We start from the raw sequence: 15848 nt of genomic DNA, 5'->3' as shown, positions 1-15848 counted from the left end.
TCCTGTTTTGTTCTGGGTTGTTTGTCTGTCCCATTATCTGTTCTTGCCTGGGGAAGATTTTGATTATTTCCCTATAAGGGGATTCTGCATAGTTGAAAGGGGGTTTCTTGTTTGTTTGTTTGTTTATTTTTACTGGAATGCAGAGTATGTTAAAATAATAACAGCTTGTCTAGAAATGCCAGCTTGATAGTAAAAGAACATTTATTAGATTGGGCTGCTTCTCCATTTCTTGTTACAACACAGCACCATTTTATATTTCATGTATGTAAACCATGACTGTTCATAAATATGGTCACTTTTGACATGGCTTTTTTATTGGTAAATAGAGGCATTCACAACAAAACCTGATTATAGCCCTCTAGTTCAAGTGGAGGACAGTTAATTATTTTTTATTCTATAACATATTTAATAATTTCTCTAACTTCATGAACCTGAAAGTGTCACGTATCTCTCTCAAAGGAATATTTTGTCTTCAGATTTTTCCATTTTTTCCCCTAAAATAAAATAAACATGGTTTTAGTAGAATCACTGATATGTCTCTAAGTATGAGTGCTACAGGCACTCATCAAGTAAACAACTGCATTAATGTCATTGTATATTGTATACATTAAAAAATCCTGTAAGAATGTTCTATATAACAATTTCATTCAGTACCTTATTTTCTTCCTTTCAAGAGTTGGGATTTCATCCAAATTCTAAAGGTTAAGTTGTCAATAGAACTCAAAGGGTGTTTTGTTTCCCTTTGTATAACTAGTTTAATGTTTTTTAAGTCCTCAGTGTATACCAACAATGGAATCAGTCAATTACAGGGAAGCTTAGCAGGACATTCTTAAAGTTTTCTTCACAGTAGCAAATAATGCTGAAACTAATTCAGGAAAAGAGCAACTCTTTTCACTGAAGAAGTTATTTTAATTAGTACTTAGCATAAGATAATAAATATTCAAATACTTATGTAATGTTCCAGCTTCAAGATTAGAAATTATGATGAACATGCAGTAGGAGAATGAAGTCCATGGTTCAATCAGTTTAATAATTACATTGTGTCTCCTTGTTAAAACTTCATGAAATTTTCATGAAACATTATCGATGTCTGAAAAAGCAAGTACCATGAATTTTATTAGCTAAACCTGCAGGTTGAAATACTGTAGACCGTCACTTGAACCTACTACAGTAATGAATAGTTGAACTATTGAATGTTAGTTATTAATTTCTGTACTTTCAAAGGAGAATTGATAAAGAGATACTGGTTTTATGTGTTTGTGTGCTTTTAGTGATATAATAAATGATAAAATCTTACTCTTTCCAACTGTTGAACTGTATAAATGAAATAAATGGCATGCAGCTTTAAACTCTTCCACCTAATAGGTATTTTCTCTTCATATGTATATACCATGCGCATGATCTTTTGCAAAATATTATTAACATTTTGACTTTGAATAAGGCAAACTTTTTTGCTTTCCTGATTAACAGTCAATAATGTCAGTAGATAATTAAAATGCTGAAGCTAGAAAATAATACTTAACAGCTGTTCTGACTGCCTACCACCAGTTGTTTCAAGGATATCAATAGGGGCCGCCCGGAGTGCTTTGCGGCAGCTGTAAATGTGGACTAGCTACACTAGCTTACTCTTAAGTGCCAGTGAGTTCAAAGTGCTCCCTGAATTACTGGATGCTTCTAAATATGTTGTACTCCTGATCTGTAAAATGGGGACATCAGTGCAAAACTGAATGGAAATCTCTGAAGTTCCACTGTGATGATTTACTCATCTTTTAAAGACAGTTTATTGTATCTGCATGCTAGATAAAGAAAATACTTAGTAGCACATCAGTAACCGAGTCTTTGAATAGTCAAATGCGCTTAGTAAGTAAAGCAGGCACTCTCTGGAAAAATAGTGTGTGATTATATAATTAACAATTGGTATCAGAGTGCACAACCATGAGAGGACCAAAAGAAGCTAACACTGAGTATGTTATTCTGGTTCATTGTATTAAGCTTTTCACATTCCTTTTTTTGTGTGTAATGTAAACATAAGCTAAAAGAAAAGACTAAGACAACTGCAAACCTAATGCAGTTAATGCTTTGTCTGCGCAGTCTGGCATGTAAACTGTCTATGCCAATAAAGATTTTTTTCCAAACATGTTCTGTGTGGGCTCATGCCAGAGTGAAGCTTATTGTCTTTAACAAGATGCAATTCAGGTCATAATTTAACTCGGTCCCATTTCCACTTAAGTTTGCATTTAACAGAGCTGTAAACAAGTGACAAGCCATAAAAATTGGACTATCCTACTGAAATTACTGCATGATCTTCAAGCTTTACATTAAGAGAAGTGACTGTCTCTTACATGTTTGGAAGGTAGTTCCCACATTGTGGGGACTGTTACAGTTTACTTAATGAGTTACCGTTATCAAATGCACAGGTGGGTGCATGATGTTAGGACATGGTGCTGTTGTTTCTGTAAAGCCTTTTCATGTTGTGATGAGAGGCAGAACTTGGTTCCTGAAATTTTCCACTCTGTGGTGAGAGAAAGGGAAAAGAAGCGGGGCAAAGGAAGAGGAATCCAACTGCATGCTACAGACAGAACAGTGTATTCTCATACAGTTATTGAACCATGTCCTGCCCTTCTTTTGTGCATGTAATGGCCATGGAGAAGATAGAATATCTGAAAAGAAATATAAAATATTTGTATAAATTACAATATATCCAATATATATTTATCTAGTGGAAGGTGCCCCTGCCCATGGAGGGGGATGGAACTAGGTGATCTTTAAGGTCCCCTCCAACCGAAACTATTCTGTGATTCTATGATCTTTTGAAACTAAAGCTACTTGAAGTGGAGAATTAATTAACCCACTAGTATTAATAATTAAGAGTGTTTAATGGAGGATTCTTACAATGAAGCATTCACAAATTCTCTTTTAATATCCAAGGGAGCACATAGCACATGTAGTTTTCTTACTAGAGACAATCTAAAATGTTTCTCACTTACTTTTTTTAATGAACAATAAATTCCTCCCCCTTTCAGGATTAGAAAGATGACAGCAATAACTGAAGTGCATCCCCAAGTTGCAGAACCAACAGGTGTTGGTATAAGGTGACCTTGGTAAGATGTGGGGCAGGGACAGTGCTGAGGGTGTTAGGCTGCATATGGTCTGGTGAGGAAGACTTTTGCTAGTTGTTGTGGCACTCCTCAGCCAGTCCTCCCACTGGTTCCAACAGCTGACATAAGCTGCTGTAAAGTATCGCTTAATTATAGAATTTCCTTGATCCTCTTCATCCCCTTCAGAGATTCCTGGCCCCACCCTCGATCAAACTAACCACCTTAAGGCAGGGAATTCATGGTGGTTATCACAGTGGCACTGCTGCTTCTGTGATCCTTAGGGAGCTGTTGGTGTTTCCCTAGTGAACAGTGGGTTTGGAGGTTTCTAAACACGTTGATAAATGTAACTGCTGTTGGTAAGCATTTAAAAATACTCATTTGTGAGTTAATTTTTTACCCAAACCAGTATTTTTATTTTTCTGTACGTGGTGGGTCTCACCCTTCAATTGAAGTTTCCTGGGAACAGACACTAGGCCAGGAAGTAATTTTGAAGTGTGTGAGGGAAATAAGATCAAAGGTTTTCTTAAGGAAAAAAGGATATTTTTATTTGCACAGTAATTTTTTTCATCCTAATTGTTACACAGGACTGGGTACTTGTGCACCTTTTTTTCCACTTACCTTAGAGGGGTAAAATAATACTTCTGAAGGTCACTTCATGTGATTTTTGGGGGATGAATTGGAACCTTGTGACTTGCTATTTTTTTTAATAAATTAAACTGTGCTAAGTAGATTTAATTTCTTTAGATTCTAGTCATGGTTTTTGAATTCTCTGTTTAATGACAAAGAATATTGGGTCTGTGGTTTTCTCTTTCATGCTTATTCACTTGCATGATGTCAAAGATCCAGTATAGTGAAGGACCTTCATGGCCCTCATCCTGTTCTTTTAGCACAATATAGACACAAATTCCTTTAATTTCTGTGGGAATTGGACACATGCACGTAGGGTAATTGTTCATTTGCATTCAATTCATATCTTAAGTTTTGCTCACGTGTGACTGCAAGACATAAAGGTCATTTCAGAAAGAATAATAGAGCTAAGATTTTTAAGAAGTTGGTGATACTAGACTTCTACAGTTGAACAAGATTCTGTGAGGCTAGTGAAGCAGTTCTCAAGACGTATGTTTTAAAAAATCATAACTTCACAGTCCAGTTGAGTTCACTTAGCATTTGAAAATCTTAAAGTACTATGCAGTTTAACTGGTAGAATGGGTAGATTAGCTTTTCAAATGTTGATTCCATCTACATTACCGTGAAAAATCAGAGAGTTAATTTTGGTACCTTTACGCTTTCTCTTTTAATGCTATATAACTCCACTTAGCAAGGAATAACTGACATGAAAAAATGGCAAGGCTTAAAATAAATTTAACTTGAAGTGAACTGCAGGTGGCAAAATAGCTTTTACAATATCTTTAACAATGCCATATTTAGAAAAAAGGCTATAAAATTTATACTGCATGAAGCCTGGAAGAAACATTTTTTGAAATATTCAATGTTTAGTAAAACCCAGGGAGTAGAAAGAAGATTTCTTGTAAATAGCTTTTATGTCAAAACTGTTTTGGAGCTAGAAACATATTTATGTATCTGATGTCTCTAACAGTAAGCAAAAACCAAACCAGACTCTTCCAAACTAATTATCTGTGAACAACCCAAATCAACTGTTCCCCAACTCGCTCAAATATAACAAAGACTGTGAAAAGCTAGCCAGAGTTTATAGTCCAAGAAAAAGGATCTTTGTTCTGGCCACTGAGAATACAAGATGTACACTGCCTCCCCCCCCCCCCCCCCCCCCCAACTTTTCTGAAATAATTTAGCAAGAAGCTGAGATTTTTAGTTGTTTGTTTATTTCTGCTTCTTAGTAAGGGTATTTCCTTTCTCTCCAATCTGCAGCACAGCTCACCAAACTCATATCTGTTTGTCCATTTCCCTTTTAGTAGATAGGCTCTTTAAAACAATCTGCACTAAATGCCATCTAAAGCTGATTTTGTGCAGTTGTGAAGTCAAACCCTAGTGAAAGGGACTAGAGTGTGAAATAAGTTTAAAAGTAGAGCAAAGGAGAAAATATTTAAGAATATTTAAGAATTTTGAGGGAGCTCACAAGGCAAAGCCATAGAGGATGTTTCTTCCAATGGAAAGAGTTGCAAAAAAAACAAAACAAAACAAAACAAACCCAAAACCTAGTGCCTTGTCTGCTTGAGACAAATTTTTTGAAGAGAGAGAGATCAAGCCAAAGCTAGATGAGCAAAGGACAGAAGGAGGGGAATTAGATGTTAAAGTACTGTGAAATTGGCTGGATCAAGTACATTGACAATTCTAAAATGAGAAGTCAGTTTGAATGGAACCTGGAATAACAGAAAACCAGTGAACCATTTGCAGATGGGACTGATGTGGTAAAAGTTACTGTTGTATAAAAGGTACTGGGAAAGATGAAAGCAAGCTACTCTGTTTGAATACTCTCCTGTAGGAGAGGAAATAAGGGACTGTCTCAGTGGTGGGTTCACTGTCTGCCCTCAGGCAGTTGACAAGTTTTTTTAGAGATGCATGAATGTACCAGGGCTGATGTGTACAGTAAACAATTGGCATTTATCATTTGGTGCAAACAAAGATATGGCTAGTAGGCACCACCATAATTAATAAGTATGCTAACACACATTCTCAGTCATGTATGCAGGATGACGTCTTTTTTTGCTCTTGATATTCACTATTTTTTTCTTAATGTGAATGTACTGTATGAATTTTTTCCCAGACCAATAGTTGTTGAATATTTGAATTAGACCGAGGTTTTAAAATAAATTTAACTTAGAAAATGATTGGAAAGCGGTCAGTCGTGATTCTTTTTTTCACAGAAATAGATGTATGTGCATTCAGGAGCACAAACAAACGCACTTCTGTTTAGCAATTGCCCTTTGTGGTGTGAGGTTAGTCCTCTAAGCTCCTTTTGGGCAGGGAGTGAGTGCCTAAATATCTGAGGTGCACAGTATCCTGAACAGGCCCCCGCTTGTCTTGTGAAGGAAATGACAACATTAATTAGCAATAGTACAGGTTCCTTTCATCTCTGCCATAAGTCACCTTATTGGATTATAAAAGACAGTTGCTGAGAAATAGGTGAGGGGACTTTGCATGTTTAAAGGTAAGCAAATGCAACTGCTTGATCAGTTACCTCCTTATTCAGGGTTCTTTTTAACCCGCTTAATTTTGTGAATCTAGATTATAGTGCAGTCCCACAAAACTGTAGCATAACTGAAGGCGGGAGGCAGCAAACTGCACTGGGAGTGCAGGGATGAATGTCCAGGGACAGTGGGCTCTTGTGTCAGACTAGCTGTTGGGGGGGAAGTTGCATGCAGGTCTCTGCTGAAGGCCTTATCTCTGGAAAGCTGACATTTTATCTAGCCCAATGTGACAGTCCATGAGGAAATGTGTGAAGAGTTCCTGCCTTGACGAATCACTCCTAACTTTTTTACCGAGCCTTAAGTTGTCCTAAATTGATCCAATGTATTAATTATTTTTATTAGGTCTGGTTTTAATCTGCATCGCTTTGCTGATTTGAGTTGCTGTCCATAGCCTAAACCAGTTGTACCAACTGACCTAAGGAGGTAGCAGAGGATCGGAATGAGCAAGGTGCAGAACTGACTGTGACATTGTGTTTGGCCTCACAAAGTATACTGCTGTCCTGGTTTCAGCTGGGATAGAGTTAATTTTCTTCTTAGTAGCTGGTACAGTGTGTTTTGGATTTAGTGTGAGAATAGTGTTGATAACATACTGATGTTTTAGTTGTTGCTAAGTAGTACTTATCCTAAGTTAAGGATTTTTCAGTTTCCCATGCTCTGCCAGCAAGCAGGTGTACAAGGAGCTGGGAGAGAGCATGGCCAGGACAGCTGACCCGAACTGGCCAAAGGGATATTCCATACCATAGGACGTCATGCTCAGTATACAAACAAGGGGGAGTTGGCCGGGAGGCACAGATTGCTGCTTGGGCATTGGTTAGTGGGTGGTGAGCTATTATTATTGTTAGTATTATATTTAATTTTACTTCAGTTATTAAATCATTCTTATCCCAACCCACAAGTTACTACTACTTTTTTTCAATTCTCCTCCCCATCCCACTGGGTGCGGGGGAAGTGAATGAGCGGCTGCGTGGTGCCTAGTTGCTGGCTGGGGTTAAACCATGACAACTGCAAACAGGTGATTACTTTGAACTCTGCTGAACCTTTTATGTTTTGAAGGGCTGAATGCTTAGCACCCTTGTGGGTTAGCCCCTACACAGGGGAAGGCTTTAATGAAAATGAACATGAATTTTTCTTTGTTATTTCCGCTAGTTGTCTTCAGGCTACGCTGGGGCCATGCTGAACTGGTGGTCACCGTGAAAGCAGGCTGCTCGTGTAGGTCATGATCTCTCAAGAATCCTGGGCCAGCTGACTTGTGATACTAATGGTTGCTTTCATCAGGATCAGGGAGAGGGCCAAAATTACTAGTTCTGGGCAGGGGAGAAAACCCACCTTGCCTTGTGAGAGGTGAGAATGTGGCCACTGGCAGGGCAGGAGGGGGAAGCTGTTCCTGTAGTTACTGGGAGCATCTCTGGTTTGTGTCAATAGATTGTTTTATACCAGCATGTTTTAAAGTAAGTTTCTAAGGCACTTAAACCTTACACACAATTTCTCTCTTGCTGCTAGATCCTGCATGATAACGGTTACTGAAATACTGTGTGGCTTGGCTCTGGCTGTAGTTTTACCAGAAATTGCACTGCAGTACCATAAGTCAGCTCACATAATAGACTAGGATGTTGTGGCCCCAAGGTAATTTTCTTAAATTTAAAAAACTTTCCATCTGTATAAAAGTATATCTGCCACATCACGCAGTGTCAAAGCGCTGTGAGTGGACTCTTACTTGAGACAAGTTTCCTTTTTGTCCCTTCTTTGTTTACAAGGAACAGAGGGACAGAGAGAAAAAGTTGGGCAACGATTTGGCTCTGCTTGCAGAGATGTAAACAGATTTCCCAATGTTTAGCCATGGTGGTGTAGCCGGAAGCGGATGACTGGATGTGCTCCAAGGCAGTGTGAGCTGTGGCCCTGTTTTGGAGCAGTTAATGAGTCAGAACATGAGGGCTGTTCGTGCTGATGAGTCATCAGCTTCCCACTTGCCCTGAAGCAGCTTTACTTTCATGTGGCTCAGCCGCAAAATCCACTCTCTCAGTCTGTATGACAAAGCCCTGATAAAGGACCCGGTACAAGTACTACAGTGTTAGCCAAACTCTTTAAGTTTGTGTTATTTCAGGTGAGAGCACACTTACGGAATAATGTATTTCAAGTCAGTTCTTTCTCTTCAATTCCCCTTAAACCTTTTTAGATGGGTAGATTTGAATTTCCTAATACTAGGGAAGAAAAATATGGTCTGAAAATAGAACCCGCTGACATACATTTGTTGGAGTTAGTACAAGCAGAAAGAGAATTAGTATACTTCATGCTGCTGCTTGCTAATTTAAACTAACTGAGCTGTCTTGGCAAGGCTGCAGTGGAAGTCGGGGATTAGAGCCTAGCAGTTAAAAAAATGCAGTACACAGCAGTAGCACAAATTCTGAGGAACATTGGCATTTCGAAGTGGGAAGCAGACACCCAAACAGGAAGCATTTAACAAAAGCCTAAGGTACAACAGGTGGAACAGAATCAAAAAGTCCTGGTAAAATACTGAGTTGTTTAGCTCTGAGCTTTGATTTCATTTTTCTCTGATGAGGGGCCACCATTAGGATACAATTTACCACTTACTGAGCTTTTGCACCATAGGACTTTATGGGTGTAAATGCTGTGATTTGGGCAGCTTAGGGGGCGGCATTTATAATAGCATGTTCTGTGTCATGTTTGACAGATACTTGGTATATCTCATTTGATTTGTAAATATTTAAGTTTCACTGATTTCAGTGGGAGCACTGAAACTTCTCGTTTGCCTAAGAACCTCCATCAGTCTCATCTGTGATGCAGAAATAGAAGATAAAATTAATGTCTCTCCTACCCTTCTTATTTATGAAGACCTTGTTGAGAAATGGCCTGCTCTCACACTAGGATTTATAATAATAAGAAATGCAAAGATTGCTTCTGAAAAACTTGAAAGTGAGAATTTGAATATGTATTTTGGGGATACTTTCTCATGTGTTTGAATATTCCTCAAATAAGAATCTTATGAAAACAAGTCTTAAAAGTTCGTTACATTCCTACATAGCAGTTCTCTCTACTTCATAGTGAAGCTTCAATATTATAGGTTAGGCAAGATCTCTTTAAAGTTTGGGGCTCCTCCTCTTTGTATTCATACACATGTGATGGAGGCAGTTACCTTCAAAATTTATAGCAAAGAACTGTTTCACTAATTCTCTCCCAAAGTTTTAGGCTGTCTCTTTGGATAATGTGTGTAGATGATAAACAGAAGATGTCATGCAATAAAAGAGGTAATAATAGATAGATAATAATAGTAGAATATAATAATAATAAAAAAGCAAATAATTAAGAGATTTAGAGCATTCATAAAATTAGTCTTTTTCAGAATTGTTCTGACATTGAGTTTTAGCTTCATCTTTGGTTGAGCAATCAGTATAGTAATACTTGTTACAGAAAGTGTGTTTAAATGTGATTGGCACTTTTTATTCATATACATTTCTAAACAAAACTCATGTTATTGGTCCATCTCTTATTTTCCTCTCCCCCTGCCTTTTAGAGGAAAAGGAAAGTAAAAATGACAAGGGAAACTGAAAAATATTATTTACATAACTTTGGAGCTATTTTATGAAAAACTTTTGAAAATTAAAATGTTATTATCATTTACAGAAAATTATGCAAAAATTAAAAGCATAAACTAACAATTATAGAAAAATACTTTTTTCTCAAGGGAGGTGGAAACTTACAGAAACAGAATATAGCTCTTAGGACTGACTGAATGAAAGATGTTTTTGTGGTATTTATTAATTTAGACAGATTTATTGTAATAGGTGATCCTTCTATATAGATGCTGCTACACCAGAATTAAGTGTGTAAAGTGTTTTATAACAATATGATTCCATTGATAAAGCAGGTAAAACTAGCATACAAGTCAGTGCCTTAGGGGACAATTAGACCAGAGGTTTAACACAGTGGAGGTGAAATGCTTAATCTTTGTCCAGTACCAGTGTAAAGCTCAGATGTTGGGGGAAGTAAAAATGTTACTGTCTTCCAGGCGGGTCACCCATGTGGTACAGTTTAGCAATGAAGGCAAAATTTCTAGCCTATGTTACTTGCCTTTGCCTGAAGCTTTGTTTGCTGTCTCATTGTTGTAAGGCTATGTAATGTATGCTAAGAAAAAAATCCTTCTGGGATTAATAGTTCTGGAAATAATAGAACAAGGAACAGATGGATTAATACAATCCCAGATAAGGATATTTAGGGGTTCTCTCCATAGTCTTATTCTTTCTTGTGTACAGATACACATTTCATAGCTGAAGAAATGGTTTTCATTACAATGAAATTTCACACGTGAGCGAAATTATTTTTTTCCAGGGTTGAAATAAACAGTGATAAAAGGGTATGGTTTCACAACCAGAAATGCTGCTTTTCTGCCACTAAGGCTCTGAATTGCGTCTCCCTTCCTCATGCAACCATACAGCTGGTTGGATGAGCATCCAGCAAAAACAGAATCGGCAAAACAGAAATTAGTATTAGCCATAAGAGTTTGCTTAGCCCAATCTGGCAGACTGCACGACTGCGGGATCACTAGTGTCAGCCCAAGAAAAGGGATGAGAAGACATGGCTGGGGACATGGGACTTCCCCTGTCAGCAGCAGCATGGACTTGGGTTGTCCTCAGCCAGTCATGAAATCACAGTTCAGTCTGACTTATTCTAACATTGGCCTGTATCATACTTTTTAAAAAAAAACCAAAAAGCAGTCCTATGGAAAGTCCAGAGCTAAATACTACTCTTAACGCCTGCTCATTGTGACTGAGTCTGATCTGGCTACTCAACACAGTGTGCGTTGCTGAACGTTTGCAACAGGGTTATGGATGGGAGCCACCTGTCATTTGGTGATTGTAGACTGGTAACTGTCTTTGAATTGATTTTAATGATGCCGACCCTGGATTTTAGACAGTATTCTGCATTTTAGTGTTTGAAATCCACCTGTAATGTTTAATGTTTCACGCATTGGCCTTTAAGAAAAAGGAGGGTGTTCTGGGTTGAATTTTGTCAGTTCTGATACCCAGGAGGCTCTAAGGATCTAAAAAAGGCTAATTTCTGTCACTGCTACATTTTCTGTTATTCTCTTGTATAAATAAAAAGATAGTGGGCCAAAATCTTGTTATCCCAGTATAAATCCAATGCATTTCAAGTGGAATGAACTGGTACCTGTTTCTCCAAGGGTTTCACATAACCTTTTCTATACCTGTGTATAAATAAAGGGGGGGGAATTTACATGAACAGTGGAAATCGGGGTGGGGGGAGACTTCTCTGGCCTGAAACCAAGCCCTTTATTTTAGAATCTTAGTCTGATAGTAGGGATTTGTCGGGGTTTCAGTTCTACTATCTTAAGTTGTTAAATTAGCATTGTCTAATGTTTAACAGCCTTTTCTTTAATAACTGGATAAAACCAAATTAGTTTAGTGGTCATAGTAATAAATTCTAGTAACAACCAGCCATTACTTGATCTTGAATCATAATATCAATGCCATATTTTTGAGGCTTCTGTTTCAGACACTCTGTCTGCATGTTTTTTAATGAAGAAGATATGTTTGTGCACTGCCAGGATGGCACCAGGAAGGGTAAGCAAGGCCACTTGTGGATCCTGGCTATGGCTGCTGAGAAGTTACCATGTTTACACAGAAAATTCCTGTGTTTTGTTTTGTTTTAAATGCAGCTGAATTTTTTTAGATCTATGATCCTTACGTTTTTTAATCAATTTTTCAGTTGTTCTGTGAGTTAAGAACCGTTGCTAAATGGTTGTCATTGCCCTGCTTCTCACATGTGTAATTAAAGTACAGATTGTTTTCTCTATAAAAAGGATAAAAGATATTTTGAACAAGAGTATTAGTTTTCAGCTACAGTTTCATGGCTGGTTGCTTTGCCTAGCGATTTGCAGAACGTTTTTATCTTTTCTTACAAGGACTTCTTATGTGAGAAGAGGCTTTATGAATTTATTAAAACTTGATTGCGTATTTTTAATCTGCAACTCTTATTTCAACTGAAAAAGGAGAAAATCTGCAAGGCAATAAAGATACATCCTAGAAAGATATTAACAGAAATTACTTCCTTGTTTATTGATTCTAGATTATGTGCTGCTTCATGTTTTGTGCTGGCTTAATGCTGGCTGCCTTGGATTAACGCTGACTGCCTCACTATGTCAATAACTGAGAAAAGACACATACTTCAGGGAAAACAAATGTCAGAGCTCTTCCTCGTAATCCTTTGTAGGCAGGGCATTTTAAGTGGGCATATTTTAAAACAACAAGAAAGGGATGGAGAATTGTCTCGTGGTACAATGTGGAGAAAAGCTCCTTTACAGAACTACAGCTCGTTTCATCCTAATTTGGTGATGAGAAACGAAGTGTTTCAACAGGAAGTGTTATGCCAAACGTGTTTCTAAAAGAGTAACTATTGCTTGACTCTCTGGTTTTTAAAGTATATTGAGGATAATATTAACATAGTACTGTTCTTGGAAAGTTTTTTTTCAAAGTCATTATTTGGACAGGATTTTGCTGAGCTAACGATGTTTACTGTCAGCGTGATATAAACTAACTAATGACTTCTGTTACCTAAATCCTATATGATTCAAAATTTTTTACAGTTTCAATAAAGTAAACCAAATGACCCTGTATTAAAAGACAAAAAAATTCATAGTTATTGTCATAGACTGCCAACTGCAACCAAGCATTCCTGCTACTATGCTCCTTCCTAAATATCTGCAATGCTGTGAATCTGTGCAAAATTAAAAGGATATGACCCACTTTCCATTGGCATCTGTAGCAAAACTTCTGGTGAATTCAGTGCTTCAGAAGCCACAAAGGAGGAGCAGCCACCCTCTGCCACCGTGGGCAGCCCCTGCCATTCCCTCCCCTGCCCTCTCCTCTCAGCCCTTGTTCACCTGGCTACTTGTCTGCCAGCCTGGTCTGTTGCAACTCGCAACGAGTATAAAATACTCATCCTGGGCCACCCATGTCAGCAACAACTGCCCTGTGACATGGCCACCACCAATGTTCTGTCTGCTGTGACACAGCCAATGACACCGCCAGGCTAGTTCTGGGAGCTGGTGGCTGCCTGTTGTGACATAGCCATGATGTCACCAGGGCTGGTGCCTGGAGATAGTGCTGCATCACTGTGACATGGTTGTTATCTTCCACCATTCAGGCAAGAAGACACAATTAAAAATAAATATAAATAAATAAATTAAATAACAGCTGGCAATACTGGGGTGGGAAATTAGGTAGCTGTAGCAACAATTTAAAGAACAGGACCTCAGCAAAAGTTAGAACTAAAACTGGCAAGTCCTACCCACTGCCCAATTTTAAAGATTTGTGTGGTACTTCCTGCTGAGATTTGTGGGTTTGAAGACAGTGCTGGAAGAAAAATGCTTGTCCTGTTGACTAAAGGTAGTATTTCACACCTTTGGAATTAAAGCCATGTCTAGTGCCAAACCCTGCACCCATGAGTGGCTGACAGTGCTGAGCATGGTTCAGCATGAACTGCAAGACTCGGATCTTTCTTTCCCCGAAACAAACTAAAGATTTTGCCAGGGACTGTCTTGTGCTACACACTTCAGTTGAACACTAGAGTGAAATGCATGAATTAGCTTCCATCTGCTTGGTTCACTGCAGGCTGTTACATCCAACCTTTTTAATTGACAGGACCAGAGGCAATGGGCACGAACTGAAACAGAGGAGGTTCCCTCTGAACATCAGAAAACACTCTTTTACTATGAGGGCGACCAAGGACTGTACTGGGTAGACTTGTTCTCTTTTCCCAAATACTTAAAATGGAGGGATCCTCAAAATCTTAAGTATGAACTCGCATGACTCTGCATGTGTTCATAGTTCTCACCTGAATCAAAAAATGAACATACTTTGTTGTCTTTCAATGCCCATGAAATATGAGAATCTTACTGCTGAAGGGAACTTTGATAACAGAAAAGAATTTTTGAAGTTGACCGTTTTGGTATTCTAGTGTGTCTTTGTTAAGAGCACTTCCTGTTATTGCTCATTTTATGTAATTGGCAGTTCTAGTTGAAGGTTTTGGATTTGTAGTTAGAGTGAGGAATACGTTCAAACAAGTTACAGATTGCTTAATACAGCTGACTTCATAAATACTTTAACTTGTGCTTCAAGTTTTCCTAACAGGAATTTGTGCTTTCAGTTTTGAGAGATGAACATTACAGGAAAAAAAGTCTGATCTAATTTTAACCTTTTTACTTAAATTTTACATCATATGTAAAAAAAATGCTTTGAAGTCAGAAATGTGTTTTGATACAAGCTTCATCAAGGCAGTATTTGTTTTATCACTAAAGCTTGCACTTAAAAACATGTTTCGCACTATTTGGGGAAAAATCTTTTCTATTATATGTTGGTATTCCAAAATTCATAGCTTTGATTAAGTGTAGCTTCTTTACTTGAATTACAATGCCAGAGAAACAAAACAATGGAACTTTAAATAAAAAAGCTTTTAATCTCATTTAGGCACAATTAGGACTTAACAGAAAACATTGCCCAATTTATTGCTGTAGCAGCATCTTCCATTCAGAATGCCATTCCTTCATTTTGGAAAAAGATCATTTAACTGAACTGGATACAAGAATTCTTATACTTGGAAAGTAAGAGTAAAAGAAGAAAAGCTAAAATATAGTAAAGGTTTACAATGAGGGGAGAATAAAGTGTTTTAATGCTTGGGAGAAGCAATGGTGGGTGGTTTCACTGTGAATGATAACAAATATTCTAGAAACTATGAAGAAAAGAAGTGACTCAACAGCTTAGAGGCTGAGTTTTAGACAAGCATCGAAGTGAAAGTTTGATCTTCAGTTACAGTTTTGGAACTGTACATTAAATGTAAAGTATTAGGAAATGAAAATGGCTATGGACTAAATAAAAACAGTGTCACTTTTTTTCCATTCTTTAAAAAATGGTTCAGGTGGTTTGTTTTTTTTTTCCTGCTTGTAATTCACATTATTTTTTGTAATATCAGACACTTACTGTAAAGAGTTTGGACGTGGTAACATCACAATAGACGGAAACTTGCTTGTGAAATAATACTGGCAATCAGCTGAGTCTGAAGATGTGGAGTGGTCACAGCAGTAATGGCAATGCTAGTAATGTAGGTGAAAGTAGCAATGACGAGCCTGAGACTTAGTTCAGTAAAGATGATGTTAGACTGTGCTTTTATGACAGGTGTATTGGAAGGGGTTTGCAGACACAGAATATTTAAATTTTTGTCCTTCTTTACACGTTCTTTTCAAAGACTTGCCTCTTTTAAAGTTTTCTAACAAAAACCACAGAGGAAAACCCATCCCAAGTCCAGCCAATAATCAGTAGCCTGGTCAGTGAGTTGGGCGAAAGCTGGGCGTGGAACCAGGCAGTCCCTAGAGAGATACCAGATTATTGATTGCGTTAAGATAGTTCCCTTGTCTTTTCTTGTTTCAGATAGAATTACATGCTGATCCTTAAAATCCTTGTCCTGATAAGTTTCTTCCAAAACCAATGCATTTCAGTGAAAACCTTCAGTTGCAACAAAACCACAGTTCCTTTTCCGCTGTATTCTGTGGCAA

The 15848-nt window shown here is 37.8% G+C and overlaps 1 protein-coding gene across 1 annotated transcript in view; it reads left to right on the top strand.

The window, feature by feature from the left end:
* The window catches only part of WWTR1 (WW domain containing transcription regulator 1), an 83463-nt gene that overhangs the window by 29564 nt on the left and 38051 nt on the right, over positions 1–15848 (top strand). The window lies entirely within an intron of this gene.

The sequence above is a fragment of the Aquila chrysaetos genome, chromosome 10 (assembly GCF_900496995.4).
Source record: "Aquila chrysaetos chrysaetos chromosome 10, bAquChr1.4, whole genome shotgun sequence".
Classification (NCBI taxonomy): Eukaryota; Metazoa; Chordata; class Aves; order Accipitriformes; family Accipitridae; genus Aquila; species Aquila chrysaetos.
Note: the sequence above shows the minus strand (reverse complement) of the source record. Positions and strands in the feature narration are given on the sequence as shown.